The 17,942-nt window shown below is 47.4% G+C and overlaps 1 protein-coding gene and 1 long non-coding RNA gene across 4 annotated transcripts in view; both read right to left on the bottom strand.

The window, feature by feature from the left end:
* Positions 1-1,788, bottom strand: part of NEXMIF (neurite extension and migration factor) — a 156,768-nt gene extending 154,980 nt beyond the window's left edge. The window contains exon 1 of one of the 2 annotated variants that reach the window (XM_032123546.1): positions 1,573-1,788. The gene's annotated coding sequence lies outside the window, so the exon portion shown is untranslated. Of the gene's footprint in view, positions 1-750; positions 858-1,572 lie in introns of those variants that run through there. The other variant, XM_032123544.1, reaches the window with a different exon arrangement.
* Positions 1,789-1,960: 172 nt separating this feature from the next.
* LOC116450788 lies at positions 1,961-17,409 on the bottom strand. 2 transcript variants are annotated; one of them, XR_004242975.1, is made up of 3 exons: positions 14,292-17,409; positions 5,044-13,371; positions 1,961-4,388 (listed from the first exon to the last, which is right to left on the bottom strand). It is a non-coding gene; the product is annotated as an uncharacterized LOC116450788 (long non-coding RNA). The 2 variants fall into 2 exon arrangements; XR_004242974.1 differs by lacking the exon at positions 14,292-17,409 and having other exon boundaries at positions 5,044-14,122.
* Between the last annotated feature and the right edge of the window lie 533 nt (positions 17,410-17,942).

The raw sequence follows: 17,942 nt of genomic DNA, 5'->3' as shown, positions 1-17,942 counted from the left end.
TTCATCGCCGGTCCCTCACGGCTTGTTTGGGTTCATCTATCACACCGTGCATCGCTCGCTCGTCTCGGAGCCGAGGAAGGATTTCATCCCCCCCACCCCCTCGCTCCAGCATCCTCCTCGCACACACACACCGGGCACATCCCGGGGCTCAGGGATGGCAGCGCCCGGGTGCCGACCGCGCGGACCCGGCGCTCCGCCGCCCGCCAGACAGATGGTTAATTACATTCACAGCCGCATTTTGCGCTGGGATAGAGTTTCAGACAATGAGCCAGTTTTATTTGATTAGCCAGTTCTCTAGTTTAATGCGCGCGGTGACAGCTACTCCCAAGGCTGGGGCTTTTTTTTTTTTTTTTCCCCTTAAGTAAAAATAAAAATCCCATCCCCCCTCCTTCATTATGTTTTTGTTCTGGCCGAGGCTGAAGTAAGCGCGGCCCCCGCGGCCGCCGGGGGGGCCCGGCGGTCCCGCTGCCCCCGGGCCCGGCGGGGCGGCGCCCCCGCCCCGCGCTGCACCTGCACGAGGGGGGGGGGGGGGGACACGGCGCCAAGTTGCCGCCCCCCCGTCACCTCAGACCACCCTCGCACACACACACACCCCCCGCAACTTCCCCGCAGGCCTCCGCGCAGGCCGGCTCTGCCATCAGCATCCCCCCTCCTCCTCCTCCTCCTCCTCCTCCCCCGCTGCCCCCGCGGTGTAGCTGGCGCGGGAGGGGGGTGTGTGTGTGGATGAAGCTCCGCCGCAGCGGGACTCACCTCCGCGCGGGGCCCGCGATGGAGCGGGGGTCCCCCGCCCGCCGGGCGCTGCCGGTGCTGCGGCTCAGCGCTGCTCCATGCGCCCGGGGCCCGGCGCGCGCAGGTGGACGCGCCCGCCCCCGGCCCCCGCCTCCCGCCGCCGGCCCCCGCCCCTTCCCCCGCCGCCGCCGCCGCCGCCGCCGCCCCACGGACGGGCCCCCCGGCCCCGCGCTCCCTGCGCAGGGACGGGCGGAGGGCGGGAGGGAGGATGGGGGGCGGCGGCTCCCGCCTCGCCTCGCCCCGCCGCCGCTGCCTCCTCCTCCTCCTCCTCCACCACCTCCTCCTCCTCGCCGCCGCCCCCCCCCAGGGCCTGCGCCCATTCAGGAGGTGCCGGGCAGCGCCGCCGCTGCCATTGTTCGCTGGGAGCGGGACCGGCGCCCGCCCGCTGCCCGCACCGCACACCCCGCACACGCACCCGGCCCGGCCCGGCGGGAGCGCGCACCGCGCCCGCTCCGGCCATAAAGGGCGCGTGGCCGCCGCCGCCGGGCCCGGGCAGGTGCCGAACCCTCCGCCGGGGCTGCGGCACCGCCGCGGGGAAAGGGAACATGGGCGCCGGGAAGGGTCGGGGGGAAGGAAGGACAGGACAGGCCGGGCCGGGCCGGCGGGGAGGGGACAATGGGGACGGGGCCGGTCGGGTGCCATCCCCCGCGCACGGCTCGGCCGGAGCCCGGGAGTGGAACTCGCTCCCAGAGCTGTCCATCCGGCTTAATTCTCCATAGTGGGTATGGGAACCACCTTATCATGATCACGTTATTAATAACAGCATCTAAAACTATGGTTTACCTTCAGATGCCCAGTAACGGGAGGAGGCTGCCTCATCTCAGGATGGCTGAGGACTTGCCGAGGATGCCAGGCACGCAAAGGGAAGGCAGGGACGCACCAGGCGCTGCCTTTTGCCGAGCAGGAGGGCGACAAACAGGCAAGGCAGGAGCCAACATCTCCAGAGTCTGTGAGCTGATAATATCCACCCCTTCTCGCAGGACCCCCTCCCCAGCTCGTCCTCTTGCAGCCCTGTGTCTGTGACACCCTCACATGTGCACCGTGGCTGGAGTTACTGCACTGGGCACTGGAGGAAACTTCTGTTATTTCATCTGCTGAATCAACAGAATGGTTTAGCAAATAGAAGGCAAACCAGACACACCTATTTCGACTGCAGTTGGAGTAAAGCAAGTTGAGTATTAGCCTTTAGGTTTATTTAAGTTCACTGTGATATTTCAAAGAGGTTTCTAGTCTTCAGTTATCACTTGAGTTTACTGCCTTTTCATCTTAAACAACACATACAGTCTAAAAATTGATTAGCTAATTCCATGACTAAAATATTAAAGTGTCAAGCGCTTTAGTCCTTGTTGCCACAGCATCAGAGACCTCCATACATGCAGTAATAAAACAGGAACATATGACAACATATGGAATACTCTCTGAATTCAGAACACTTTACACATGAAACTTCAGCACTGCAAAATAAGGAATTAATCTCATTTGTTCTTCATTAACAGCAGCACCCAGGACCAGGACATGTCACACATCACGTGTGAATAAATTATTCATTCCCACTGTGTCAGGGCACACATTTGAAGGGGTGTAGAAACAGAGACCAGCAGTAAGTGATTTGACCAAGGGCACGGAGTGAGGCAGTGTCATAGTTACTGGGAAGTAGCAATTCCCAGTCCTATCCTCAGTGATAGTTTTCCTCTCCAGCCTCACCCCATTGCTGTGGGAATCACACACTTCACTCCCTGTACCTTTGCATGTTTGTAATGCTGCATTTTTTTTCACTGCCCCATCATTTTCTTGGCAGAAGAATTCAAGTAATATAAATAAGTAATTAATCAGGGTCAGGTGAGATGGTGACAGCACACCTGGCAGTGCTCACTAAAATAAACACACAGGTGGATGGTGGTCATCAACTGCTTTCAAAATGAGCTGGGGGCAAGTTTTGCCCTCAGCACCCTCACATAAGGGCTGTGCCCTTCAAAAGTGCCACCAAAGGCACACAAGCAAATTTGGCAGCTCCTCTGCTGAGGCAGCTCCCAGGGCAGGAATAACGTGGCCAGAAGCACAGGGACACCAACACCTGGTCAGACCCACCCAGCTGCTGCCGATGCCTTTGGCAAGGTGCCACACTGGAGCTGTGTGCTGGAGGTGATGGCAATCACCTGAGTATAATCACCAAGATAAGATTAGAGGTAAACCTGGGGAGAGCCTTGGTGGAGATGAAAAGACACATTCAATTAAGTGAGCCTTGCACCTGGATCCAGTTTAGAAAGACAACCCAAGTATTTATTTAAGTGCTGTATTATACAGGGAACACAAACATAAGGCTCAAAGATTTTCCTTGGGGCTGTGAAACAATATAATGCCTTTAGTTCCACTTATCCACACTATTCATTTAAGGCCCTTCAATTACAGAACCACCACAATACTGATCGATAGGCAGCATAAAGTTCTGCACAGCATCTCAGGCAATCTGAAAAATTAACAGTCTGTGCACTGTGATCTTTTCATGTACTGCCACAAACAGCTGTGGAAGCTGCTCTGACGTGATGGAAGCGCAGCCACCCACCTTGGCAGGGTATTAATTTTCCAGGCTGTCGAATAGAGGCTCACAGGTGCGAGAACAAGGTGCTAAGAAAGCTCCTTTTGGCAGGAAGGGATGGACAGCCCCTGAGCGAGGGGTGATTGTGATGCCAGCCCAGCCCTGCCCCACAGTCCCACTGTTCTCCCGACCCCCCCATGCAGCTCCACTGCTGCAGCCAGCAGCGTGATCATTCACTGCAGCCTGTACCACGGAGCAGATCAGACATTTACATCTGTCCCAGCCTTCCAGCTGTCTTCACACACAATCCATGTGCCCAGACATGGATATATGCTAGAAGCCTCTGCCTGCTAGTCTCTCTAGGAAGCAGGAGTCAGGCTAAAAGAAAAGAACCTGGGTTATGACAAGAGGCCAGTGCCATGGTGGTTTCCAGGTCTCCAAGTGCCCATGTTTTGATCATTCCTTCTTCTCTTCATCATTCCTTCTTTTCCAGATTCAGGGGACCCTCACTGTAACACACCCAGCAAGGGTTAAATCCCTTATTTTCTGTGGCCCAACTCATTTCTGGATACATGGCCCTCTGCTAAGCCATACCAGAGGCAGAGGTTCACCACAGCATTCTGGTATGCCCATGGCAAGTAGAACACAAGTGGGATTTTCAGAATATCTTAGATCCTACATTCTTGGGTGAGCCTGGAAAAGCATGGTTCAAGCAGAAAGCTGCCCAGATACTATGAACCTTAAAAAGCAAGGGGGAAAGGCAGCAGGGTAGCAAGAGACATCACCCTCCTATCCCACTCTACCATGATGAGCTGGACAGGATTTCTTCTCCACTCTCTCAGACTTCCAGGACCAACTTCTGAACAAGACCAGTCTAACATAGAGCACTGCCAGAATGAGAAGCACTCCAAGAGGCAGAATGGGGTTTTGGTGAAGGACTCCCCCTCTCTCCTCCTCTTTCCTTCCCAGATCCTGGTGTGTGATTCAAAACCAGCCGTGTGCTGTGGGAAATAATGCTGAGCCTGCAAACAGTGAGTCCTTCTTGCAGAAGCTGAAGCGGTTCCTGAAGAAGAAACGAAGCTGGAATTGTGAACTGCCACACACTGAATTTCTCCTTTCCTCTCTGGCACACCTGGCAAGCCTTACAGCTGTGTCAGAAAACCATCCCAACCCACCCAAACCAGCAGTGCAGGCTGAGCCCCTGGCTGCAGACAGACTCCCCCAGCGTTCCCGGCTGTTTGCGTCCCCTCCCGGAGCGCTGTCTCAGAGCAGCTGCAGGAGCAGAGCTGATGGTTAGCCCACACCTTCTCTTTGCCCCGCTCTTCCAGACACACCCAGAAGATGCTCAAGGCTGACGCTGACCTTGCTGGGAAAGACAAATTTCCAATGGGCCTGACAGAGCTGTGGAAGCACCGAAGGTGAGGAGGGTCCCAGAGGAGTTTCCAGGCTTCTCCATTCCTTGACAGGCTCCTTGCTTCACCAAACACCAAAAGACACCCAACCCTGCCTGGCAAGGCTGAAAACCTCCCGATTCAAGTCAGACACTTCCAGCACAGTCACAGTCTCTGAGGCTCTCCTGGCCCCATTAAACTGTGCTGCTAGCGGGCTCTGAGCCCCCAGATCAGTCCCTGCCTAGTCCTCCATTTCTCCCCCCACCTTCCTCCCAACATTTCAACTTCATATTGTAAATCTTCCTTTAAATTGTGCATTTCTCTTACCAGTTTCCATGGCCAAGCACCTCATTATTGGTGCCTTCTGAACAAGAGGAAAGAAAAGCTCCCATTTGTGCCTGGGCCAAGGCGAGCGCTCTGTGCACAGAAGGCTCTGTGTGCCCTCCTTCCCTTGGCAGGAATAACAACCTCAGCCACTTCAGGGAAGTGACTGCATTAGCAGGAGAGAAAGGGAAAAAAAAGGGAAGAAGAAAGCAGAAGCAACCAGTAACAACCAAAAAGTCTCAGGCGTGGCCTGGTGTATTTGCAGTGAGCCAGAGCACAGGCTGGAACAAAACCTGGAGAAGGCAAAGGGATCAGGACATGAGGAACTCAAAAGCTGCTGTGGATTCACTGGAGGTTTGATCTTCTCACTGGCAGTAAATCCATGACGGGCGAGGATGAACTGCAGAGGGGCAGGAGCAGTTTCTGGGCATCCCAGAGTTCAAAGCCAGTTGGTGCTAGCACCTGGAACTGCTGGGTGAAGATGGCAGAGCCCAAAGGACTGGCCAGGACTCTTTGGTAACAGCTGGAAACCCAAATTCTCTTCCACATTTCCATCCTTTCCATTGCACTGTGGCTCTTCTGGGGCAGCTGCACAGACCAGCAGAGCCAAGTCCAGTTTGTTGTGGATGGAGCTGTTACTTGTAGTGTTCTATAAATTATTTCCTTTCTACAGGAAACATGAAACTCTTTGTGCCCAGAGGCACCTTGTGCTTTACACTCTTGTTTCAAGTGCAGAGGATGCTGCAGTGGTGAGCAGAGATCCCACAGAGCAGAGCTGGTTGAAGTGGTTGATTTTAATGCCAACAGAGCAGCCACAAAACATGGCCACAGAGCTCTTGCCATCCCCAGAGCTGCTTGGCCAGTCTTCAAAAATAAACCCAGTCTTACAGAAATCATAAAGGTAAATTCCTCTGTTCTCTTGAAAGGAATGTTCAGGAAATGCCCGTGGCCTTTGAACCCAAACATCCTGGAACTATTTTCCTGAAGCACCAACACCTCAGTAAGTTCCCTGAGCTGGTTTGCAATCCACCTGGATATATTCCATGAGCTGATTTGCAATTCACCTGGGTAAATTCCAAGAGTTGGTCCGCAATTCACCTCTGCCTCAGCCTGCACAATCACCGAGGTTCAGCTTTCTTTAAGCCCCATCTAATTATGCAATTTAACTGCAGCAAGAACAACAGCTTTGCTGAATATGCAACAGTCTCCTCATTGTATTTTGATGGGGGGAGAGAAAAGGAAAAGGCAATTTCATTTAAAGTTCAGGCATGTCTATGGGGCTTGTCTGATGTGAAAAAGACAGAGGCCCCTCTGTCTCAGGTGAATCTGGAGTTAAAGACACTTTCCTGGTGTGTCTCGGATGCATCCACAGCTACCTGAACACAATGGCACAAACCGTGGCGTTTTTCCTGCTCATTTTTCTTCAGGACTGTAGTTCATTAACTCCAGTAACGCAGTTTCATTAATGTGCGTTAACCAATGACTTTCCCATTACTGCTGCTGTCTCCAATCAAAGACTCATTTATGGAAAACAAGGGCAGAGGGAACAACATGCTTTGGCAGCTGTAAGATCATACGCCCAGAGCTTTATACCCTCTGTCTTATATTTTTACGTTAAAGTATCACAAGCTATTACCATATTTTTCATTATTATTTGTGGCACTAAATACTGCAGCTCCCGGTGCCAGATGGCGAATATTCAGAATAAAAATAATGCAAGGCCAATCTTAGAAAGACTCAATGTGAGTGTAACAGCATGTATTCATCCTCCTTTCCTAATGCACATGGTTAAAATATTAGCAGACTTAAAATCTGGTTTCCAATTTAGAGGAGTCACATATTACAGAATGATATGCATGCATATATACATATATTTAAATATGCACATATAAAAATTTTAATTTATTTCCATTTTATTTGCATGTTTCAAGGGTCTTAACATAATACATGGGCACATCTTCTTTCACTCTTCAGGAGGTTATTTTAACCAGGAAAGAAAACCAAATAGTTTCAAAATGGAACATAAGCAAAAACCTTTTTCTAGAAATTGTTATTGGTACAAAATACTTTTTTTTTTAATATATAAACAGCTTGAGTCCTAAACTTAACCAGATGGAAACGTGCCTACAAAGCGTTGGATCTAATTCAGAAGAGACTGACAGCCAACAGATGAGCCAATTTAGCCCATCCCATGCCAAAAATGGTCAATCATGTTATCTTATGTGTGACTCGACTCTGGCAGATGCCAACTCTATCCAAACAACTTCAAGCATCTTTTTGGAAGACTGGATTATTTTACACACACTTTCAAAAAATCATAATAATGCTCGATTTTTCTGGAAACCTTCCACTTAGCTTCAGCATTTCCACAAGAGATTTTTGATCAACTTATTTTAAGGATAAATCCTTTTATTTTATAGCCTAACAGAATAAATGCTTTCCAACCCAACAAAGCCTGTTAAAAAAATTATTAAATTGCAGTTCAGTGACAGACCCCCATTTGTCTGAGTATTCATACAAGGAAAGCTTTACACCTGTGCAAATCTTCCTTAAGCCAAATGTTTGCTTTCAACAACACAAAGAAACACGACAGGAAATACAAATTAAAGGTACTTCCTGCATCCCTCACTACCTTCCCCAGAATTAAGAGTGAAGTTAAAACAAAAGGAGTTTTTTATATGCTGAGTGATTACAACCAAGGCTTTTTAAAAAATTTGTAATTCATAATCTCTCCGTGAATTTTTTTTTTGTTGCTTTTCAGAAGACCTCATCTGCCTCCACCTGCAACAGGACAGGACTTGCACCTCTGTGTCCTCTGAAACCCACCCACTCCGGGCAACACAGTGCTGGTATACTGATTTTTTTTTTTTCCTTCTTGCCCTTAATTTGAATAAGAATAATAAAAAGAAAAAAAAACCCCACCCCACTAACTCAGTGATTAGTCCATCCTGACAGCATAGGACCATTCAATCCCTCTCCAATGCATCACATCCCCTGTAGTTAAGCCCTGTATCTGCTGTCAGCTTGGGCCCTGCTTAAACTCAGTCTGAATTTTAGCTTCCCACTAGCACCCTGGGAGGTCTCAGGTGATGAGATTTCTCTGTTAGACTGAGAGCTGCAGAAACCACTGTAAACACTTAGCAGCTCATCATCTTTCACTGGACACCTTGAAGGGGCACATTTTAAGAGGGACGTTTTCAAATCCATTGTTTCCAGGGAGAACAGTGCCAGCTTCCCCGCGCTGCAGAGGGCAGAGGTTCTGCTCATAGCCAGTACTTTGGGTTGTGTTCTTGACAATCACACACAAAGTTGCAATTTCATTTTCCATTTGTCCAGGAGGTAATTGCACTGCCTGTGTGAAGTGACCTTCCCACACACGGCACACGGAGCCAGGCAATTATCCACAGGACATGCAGCAGCCTCTCCATTTCTAACCTTTTTATAGTGTCCTTTGTGATGGCAGTCCCAAGATTTTGAGATCCACAGACATTCATCTAGGCTGAAGTCTGGACATTTTTAGATATCTTCCTTATAGGACAAACAGATATTCTCAGTTGTGTGAGCATTTCCTTACATTGTTCCTGCTCCTCACTAAGAAGATGCTGTCAAGGTGTGTGTGACCAGTGGACTTGGCTGCAGGTGTTCACGTTGGACTTGAGGCAACTCTCACAGAAAAGGTCACAGACATTGAAAAGATTCACTTCTGCACTTCCCAGGCATAAAACACTCAGTTTTCAGTGGATGAAAACACCAGGGTTTAGGTAACCATACCCTGCTTGCATCAAACTTGTCCCTCATTTGTCCTAGCTCGTTTATGGATTACAAAATCATGGAATTGTTTAGGTGGGAAAAGATCTTCAAGATGGAGAATTCACAGACTATATTGTTCTCATACCTTATCAGCCCCAAGGCTGGTGGGAAGGTATGAAGTCCCTGGAAAAAAACAAAGACTGCTGGAGAAGCCTTTGGAAAGAATGGAAACATTAAGCTTTATCCTCTACGTGGGTTTGGATTTTTTAAATAACAATTATTTAATTTCCTCTGTTTATGGATAGTCAGTGGGTAACCAAACACTTCAATCAGCCTCAGCCAGGCTGATCCCAGACTGTCATTGGTTCCAGATAAACCTCTGGCTGAACAGCAACTCAGCACTCAGACAATGCCAAGGGCTTCCTCTTTGTACCACACTCACAGCCACTGCCCACCTCTGCTGTACAGTCTGTGATGCAAAAACTGGGTCTGGGATTCAAAAACTATGTTGGCAACAGTTGGGTGATTCAGCAAGAACAGTTTTTCTACAGCCATGTTCTTTTCTGCACCTATTTTAAAGAGCAGCACTGGCTGAATTGAATTGGCTGCGCTGCCGTTACCTGGTAAACCAGTGTTTCCTTCAGTTCCTGTTGCCACCACTCCCACAGGTCTTACAGCAGGTTCAGGAAGAACTTCAGGCCAAGTGTGTATTCAAACAAGTAGATGGTGCCTACAAAACATCATAAACTTTGTTGCACTTCAAGGAACCCTATATTCAGTCACAGGGCACAACTCATCCAGGGAGTCTTTAGAAAGACAGAGCTCTTCTCTTTGGCTGCTCACACTCCTGCCTCCTGCAGGCTGCCTGTGCTCAGATGACACCGGTGCACCTGTGAGTTTACAGCTCTCCTGCCACTGCCCATTTCAGTTTAAGTCAGGGCTGAGTTGCTCTGAACCGTGAAGCCATTAGTGAGTGTTCACTCCCCACGCTGCCAGCACTGGGCACCCCAAAGCACTCAGCAGCCAGGGCTTCACCAGCCTCCCCCATCTCTCCTGCTCCTGCAAAGTTCACAGGCCACTGCTTTCACTTCATTACCAGTCAGGGAGAAACAATATGTTGAGAAACTTCTTTTTAATCTGGCTCAAGTATTGGGATGTGGTAATTTGTATAGAAATTCACCTGGATGGTGGCACAAGTCCTCGAGGGAGACTGTTGGCTCCTGCTTTGGAACACAACCACTCCTTTTCCATGAAATACCACTCCCATCTCGCTGCAGTCAGTGGGAGTAAAAACAAGTGTGTTTAACAGATGTCACAAACCGTTCCCAGGCTGTCACAGCTTTCCAACATTTTCCAGTGGATTGTTATTACCAGATCCCTGCAAGTCAGCAGCAAGCGATGCCGCCTCTGACTCCGCTCATCCCGTTCCGACTGATGACGTGAGCTGTCAGACTGTAAACTCAGAGTTGTCAAATAGCTGTAATTTGCAGATTTAGTAAAAGAGCTTAACATTCCTTTGAGTAAAGTACTTAAGAGATGTATTCCGTGGGATTTATGGGCTGTGAAAGTCTGTGTGGTTTTTAGCTAGAGCAGGATCTCCATAGGATGGCTCGAGTGTCAGTAAAGCAGCTTTGGCCTAAATCAGAGACTGCCATTAGATGTGAGCTTATATCCCACGGAAGGAATTTCCACAGAGACTCTGATATCAAGTCTGAAAACAGCCATTTGGAGGATCTGCTTTTCTAGATACCTATTGGAATCACACGGACATTTATTTGCTGGAGCTTGACTGCTTCCTAGCAGGCTGAATAAGAGTTAGAAAGCTTAGGGCCTTCAATTAAAATAAAACAAATAATAATTTATAATAATTGACAAAACCCACATTTTTTCAGCTTCCAGAGCTGATCATCCAGTAAAAAGTAGTTTTCTGTGTTTCCCTTTTGGTTTTCACAAGTGCTATTTGCATTTGACTTGCTATCAATGATTCTTGGACCATTTCCATCAGGAAGTCATTTCAGTGCTGCAGCCCAACTTCTGTTGTTCCGTTTTCACTGGACATACTTAGTACATTTATGCATACCAGGGCTCGATGGTGTGGCATTTCTTGTATGAATTAGGAGTTGAGAGCATTACTCACCTGTGAATCACATCTCCTAAGAGAAGATACAAAGTGTTTTAAACACCCCACACCAGCAGCACATGCTGGACACATGGCTGTTGTGCCAATATATTCTTCCCAGCATGATGCCATTGCATCGTGGAAATATCCAGCTAAATCTGGCAGAATTAAAGTAATTTGTGTACAAACCTAGCACATGAGTTGCACAAAGTCTTAAGAATATTTAAGCAACTTTCTGCCACTTTTTGGTACAACATAGTTTGTGATTTGAGAATTCAATACCTGCTGGAAATTCCAACTACCAGTTTTGCTGGGAACATAGGCAACAGCAACTATTAAAAAACCCACCTAATGGGCTAAATCGTGCTCATGCTGCTCTTTAGGAGGTAACATTTTAGCCATGGAGTTCTACATTTGGTGACAGAAGGTTTCTGTGGTCAGCTGGAGGTTTCTAACATCAAAAATTCCAGGGACTGATAAGGAATCAGAAGACTGAATGCAATTGCTCCATGTATTGCAGCAGTACAGCACCCAAACACACCTTCAGCAGCCAGGTTTGCTCTCTGCAGCAGCACTAAGCAGGGTTCTGCTAAACACTGATTTTTAGTGGACGTGGCATTCAAATGGATCTTTCCACACTGTGGGAATCATGTGCATGGGCTGCTGTCTGCAAAGCTCCCTGAGCATTTTGGAAGCACAGCTACCTCACCCAGATATGCTGCTGAAAATGAGACACCTGGAGAACCCCAGTAACACCTGAGCCTCAGCAGACAAGAACCACCTGGAGCAGGCTGTCAGAGCACGCTGCTGTTTCAGGTGACCTGAAGCCCAAACTGGAATATGCAGAGGCTGTCCCAGAGCTCCCCAAGCAGCATTTCACTGAACAAACCTCTCCCTGCAAGGTTGTGGCTACAGAGGTCCCAAGACAGCACAGGAGCCTTCACAGTGTCCCATCCCACCGAGGTGACCTTTGGAGGCAGCACCTCTCCACAGAACATGTGGGATAAAGCCCGGCCCTAAGAGAGAAGCTGCTAATGCTTCCTCCAGTTTATAGACAGGAAACATTTTAGGGAGAATTACAAAATTACAGCCCCAATAAGGGGAGAGGGAGGAAGAAGAGGCACAAAGTAAGGTCATGTCTAAGGAGGAGAGATCAGCTCACACACAAAGCCCAAGGGGTCCCTGCGTGCAGCTGCTGTAATGCAGGGCCCAGATTAGCACTCAGATTGGAGTGAAGGGATTGAATGGAGAAAATCTTCCTTCACCGCTAACCCAAGATCACCACTGAATTTCTCTTCCTCTGACATTTAACTACTGTAAAATAAAACATCACTTTTTTTAAAAATAAGTCTCTGTATTGTACAACATCAGGTCATTAATTTTTACCCCGTAGACTTCGGAAACACTGTGTGTGTGTGTTACTGGCACAGTCCTTGTGTGGGCTTTTTGAAGTGAAGCAATTTCCACAAGGCAGAAGGAACAACTCCAGCCTAAAATACTTGTGCCTTGTGCTCTTCCCCCTCCCTTGTATCCTGCCAAATATCCTACGTTCCTGCAATCACAAGTAGCGGCATCGACACGCGATATCACTCATCACCTTTTACAGATTCTGCAAACACTGTTTTCCCCAGAGAACATTCCCTGGTTTTAATTGTAAATAAGCTGAATCTTTTATCTGCTTTCTTCAAAAGCCAGGAAGATTTTCGATTCACTGAAGAAATAAAGATTTTTACAACTCTGTGTGAAAACACATGAACATGTATTTCCATGTTTTAGAAGCTCACAGCCCATTCTGTAATTCCTCCATTGCTGTTCTTGAATGGTTCTCTGCCAATACACACTGACCTTCATGTTCCATTTTCTCTAACGAGTCTAAAATGGAAACTTTTCATCTGTTCAACCTCCACTTTTCTAAATATTTGTTGGTGTGTGCATGTGGGGAAAATCTTCAGCTGACACTTGCAGAGCACTGCACAAGGCACTCAAAGACACCCCACCACCTGATGTATTCTGCTCCAGGCTCCTCATTCCTCTCCATAATTGAGGGGAAGAACTTGTTTCCTTCTCCCTCTCCAGCACAAGGCTGAGACTTTACCAGTTTACATTGGTGTGACTTAAAATGTTAAAAACTTAAAAATGACAATTTTATAAAGGGCATTAGAAACTGGAAATGAATGTGGGGGAGCTGTTACATGACTCTTTCAGCTTTGGGGGTGCTGTTTTAAATTCTGTCCAAAGACACCAGTAAAGCATTTTGGTTTTTTTTCTTTCAACTAATAAATCCACTGTGCAACTTAGTACAACTGACACTTCTCATCTGAGGGAGATCCCAACCCCAGCCTGCAGACCTGCCTCTGGAGAAGTCCTCTCTCAAGGTCTCTGCTGGTTTTCCAGGCTGGATAAGGCTCATGGCTATTCCCTGAGTTTAGTCCCAACATCTGCAGAAGCTGGTCAAAAGTCACCTGGGAGGAATTTAAAAGATAGTTTTCAAGAACTAACCATTTAAGGATTTTCTTATAAAGACATCAGATTTATCCACTAAAGTCAAGAAGTAGCTGGATTCTATCTGCTCTATACGTTATTATATATCTATCTACAATTTATCTCTTTTGCCCTTCCATCCATGACGTGGCCATTCCATTAACATCAGCAACACCTACGGAGCACTCCTGCACAGTCCATTACAGGATTTAAAGGCAGACCAAATAAACCCTTAGAAACAGCAGCTAGAAGTTCATCCAGTCAGACTGGGAACACCCCAGGCTGCTCCAGGATCTCCCTCCCTCCCTCCCTCCCATCCATCCATCCATCCATGGTGCACAACCACACAGAGCTCAGTGACAGCAGGACAGTGGCTGTTGTGGCCCAGATCAGTGCAGTGCAGTGCAGTTAATAACAACAAAAAAATATTTCCTGCATTCTGCTTTGATAATGAGCTGCAGCTGCAAGCAGAAATCCAGTCAGTGATTACAATGTCATGTCAAGGGCTCAAGCAGATTCTTAAAACTGCTCTGCTTTGACTGATCACGCGTTAAGAGTTTACATTTATAAAAACACTGTGTTTTAAAGCAAGAAACAGTCAGGCTTCTCACAAGCATGTTCATTCCCATCAGGGGGATGCAGCCAGCACGAGCTCCTCACCTGGTTTTGCAGCTCCACACACAAATGCAGGGGCTGTGAAAGCTGAGTGGGGGCAGAACCCAGGTGTGATCCATGAACACATGGATCTGTGTTCAGAGGATTTCCTCTGTGGATCTGAGGATTTCCTCTCTGATGGATCACCTGGAATTCAGTCACCTTCTACCAACCCACACCCTGAGATTGGTTACCTGCTCCACTGGCACGACCAAGCACCACAAACAATTGCTGAAGTAAGACTCACATTCCATACCAGTGCCCGTTTCCTCTGGGAATTTCTGCAAAGCTGGAAGAGCCGTTGTGACAGCACAGCCATTTCTATTCACAAAGATAAATCCTTTATTTAGTAAGAATTATCTACACACAGATGAAGGACAGGAGTCAGGGTAAGGAGTCTTCCAGCAGAAGGGTTACACAATCTCATCTCAACCGAGCTGCCTGTGTTGTTCTGGAACACGTCACCTTCCTTTACAATGTCAGTTTTACATTTCCATTCTGAAAAGAAACTTGAACAAAATCTCAGTGTTGAGAGATGTAGGTAACTATTACTCCATGGAACAGAAGAGCTGAGATAACCTGAGGGATCGTCTGCAAGGAGTAAGCTTTGAACATGCACCCGGAAAAAGCACAACCTCCCTGTCAATCACTCATTAAGTTTCCTAACTTGGAGGTTAAAATAGCCCAAATTTTGTGTGTTGTGACTTGATACCCTGTGCATAAAAAGTTTTTACATGGGAATTAGGATTGATTTCTGTAAGTTCACAGTTAACAGCTCACTACACACTACAAGCAGCAGCCTCTTTTTAATGTCCATTTTCTACAAACACATTTCCTCTAAAAACAGAAAATGAAGAAAAAAAATTAAATGGCTTTTTCTACTCTAAAATTGCAGGCAAAGGTTTTATAATGGGAGTAGATAACTTGAATTTTGAAAAACAACCAGCTACGAGTCCAGAATATGAAAAGCTGTTTAGGAAAGGGATGTTTCAGTTTGCAGCAGAGCAGAATTACTGAGGCTGGGAGAGAGCCCCCATATCAATCTGTCTCTGTGAGAATTGTAAGGCTTTTCTGAGAGATGCCAGGCAGACTGTCCTAAGGGTCAGTGTGCTACACTGAGTCTCTCCAAAGCCATCACTCTCCCATTCACTACTTTAAGCATCTGCTTCAATAGTGACACTCTGGAGTCACAGTACAAGAATAAAAACTCCAGATAAAATTAAAAAAACCCAAAAAACCAGCACAAGTTTGGCTTTGCAGCAGACAGGAGACTCACCCAGTATTGCTGCTGCTCTCCACAGCAATTCACTCCAACACAGCCACCACCAAGCCAGGAATGTTTATCCAGCAACTCCATGACATGGGGAAGTTTTCAGTCATCTCCAGAAACTCACTGCAGTTCTTTAAAACACATATTCTACTGTACGACTGGCCTCTTGTTTTAGGAATTGCCTTTGTCCAGAGTTGCCTCCTGTCATTCCATTTAAAGCTGGACAGAGCTGCAGCACATCCACTGGCACCAAAAGGATGGCATAGACAAGCAATGGCCTTAGAGCTGCATCAAACCCTACAGATTTAAACAATTATTGATCATTCCTGGCATTTACCACCTGAAAACCGTCCTCATCCCAAAACTGTAACGCCCAAGACTCTCAGTCCTTGCAAAGTCCATCCCCAGTGATAAAATCCATCAGCTTTCATCTGAAATTGTCCCCTCACAAACACAATCAGACTTGGCGTTAAAGTGGCTTTTGATTCCAGACATTTCACAGAGAATTCCCAATTCTGTGCACTCTGTAGGGACCTTCTGGGATGCCCAAGCCCTGTAACATGGAAAACTTTTCATTGAGAAAACCCCTTTCCCTCCATCCTAATCCTTATGCCAAAAGGAAAACTATCACAGGACTGAAATACTACTATTTACAGCCTTTGCCTTTTACCTGCTGCATGAACAGCACAGATTAATTCCAAAAATGAGCTCTTGCAGAACAGGGAGGGAAGAGCCATAGTTTGGGGTTTTGTCACAATGCAGGAAGGGAGATTCCTCATAAATAAGATTTTCAATAAACCTTTGCTTTTTCTGGCTGTTGGGAGATAACTGCACCATTACAGTCCCCTCACTGCTGTCAGCAGCTAAATCAGGAGACAATTACAGAAAATAACAGGAAGGTTGTAAGCTGGAATTCTGCACTGCCACTACATTAACTGGACTTCACTTTGCTTCTGCACTCCAAGGATGAAAATTAAAGTGCTTTCAAAATAATTTTTAACTGGAGATTGATGCCAGGTTGTCTCTTCACCTATCATTTTAAGAGAGAGAAAATAAGTAACTAGCAAGGTTTCACTCCTTTTAAGTTATGTTCCTATTTTTAGTTGTAAGGGAGGGTATAACACAAAAAAATAAATGCTATTTGCAATTACATTTCCAGAAGCACCAAATTCAGCCCTTCCCTAGTGCCCACACTGAGAAATCTTGCATCTGATTTACAAACGTAATTATATCAGTGTAATTATACCGGTGTAATTCCCCAGAAATAACAAAGTTATTTTTCAGCATCCAAGAGAAAGATTTTAATTCTTAAATTCAACATGAAGCATTACACCAGGATAGCTCGTGCTAAAGAGACTCTGAATTTCCCTGGAGAGACAAGGCCTAAAAATACAATCCTGTGGTGGTGGGATGACCTGGGCTGGATGCTGGGTGCCCACCCAGCCTCTCCATCCCTGCCCTCCTCAGCTGGGCAGGGGAGAGGACACAATGAAAGGCTCCTGGGATGAGGTAGGGACAGGGAGAGATCATCACTCAGCAATTGCTGTCATGGGCAAAACAGACTCCAGTTGGGGAAATTAACTTCATTTACTGTGAATTAGAAGCGTGAGTTGGGTAATGAGAAAATGAAACAAAATCTTAAAACACCTTCCTCCCATCCCTGCCTTCTTCCCAGGCTCAACTTCACTTCAGAATTCTCCACCTCCTTTGAAGCAGTGCAGGGGGCTGGGAATGGAGGCTGTGGTCAGTTCATCACCTTGTCCCTGCTGCTCCTTCCTCCTCATTCTCTTCCCCTGCCCCAGTGTGTCTTTTCCATGTGTCCTCTTGCCACAGGGTGCAGTCCTTCAGGAAAAGGCTGCTCCAGCATGGGTCCCCAGTCTCCAGTCTCTCCAGGGGTCCTGGCAAGAGCCTGATCCAGTGTGGGCTTCCCCCAGGGTCAGAGCCTCCTCTGGGAACCTCCTCCTGCTCCATCATGGGCTCCTTCCCAGGCTGCAGGCAGATCTCTGCTCCACCGTGGACCCCCATGGGCTGCAGGGAATCTCAGCTCTGGCACCTGGAGCTCCTCCTGCCTCTCCTTCTTCCCTGCCCTCGTGTCTGCAGGGCTGCTGCTCTCCCATGTTCCCACTCCTCTCTCTGGCTGCAGTTGCTCTTACACTCACAAGGCTTTTCCTCCCTTCCTAGGTCCATGATCCCAGCAGTGCAATGCCCGGTTGCTGATGTGCTTGGCCTTGGCTCTGTTGGACACAGGAAGTTTCTGGCACCTTCTCACAGCAGTGACCCCTGCAGCACCCCCTCCCCCCCCCCACACACCTGCAGTGTCCTGCAGATCCCAAAGACTGAGGTTTCCTCCCACTGGAGAAGTTTTGGCTGTTGAAATGAGGAGATTATTATAGCAATGCTTTCAGCATTATCCAGGTCATTTTCTCATACATTAATGAGATAGTAGAAATTTATGGAAGTCTTTATTGAATCTTAATTGCTCCCTAAGACCATGACTGAACTAGAAAGAGCGACTGCATTCTGCTTTGACTACTACAGCAGATGTTGAGGATACAGAATCCTGAACTTGGATTTGTTCATTTTTCACTTAAAAATACTGTTAGTTTTCCTTTAGAATGATACCAATCC

This window comes from Corvus moneduloides, chromosome 14 (genome assembly GCF_009650955.1).
Source record: "Corvus moneduloides isolate bCorMon1 chromosome 14, bCorMon1.pri, whole genome shotgun sequence".
In the NCBI taxonomy this organism is placed as follows: domain Eukaryota; kingdom Metazoa; phylum Chordata; class Aves; order Passeriformes; family Corvidae; genus Corvus; species Corvus moneduloides.
The sequence above is the reverse complement of the archived record's forward strand: the minus strand, read 5'-3'. Positions and strand labels throughout refer to the sequence as shown.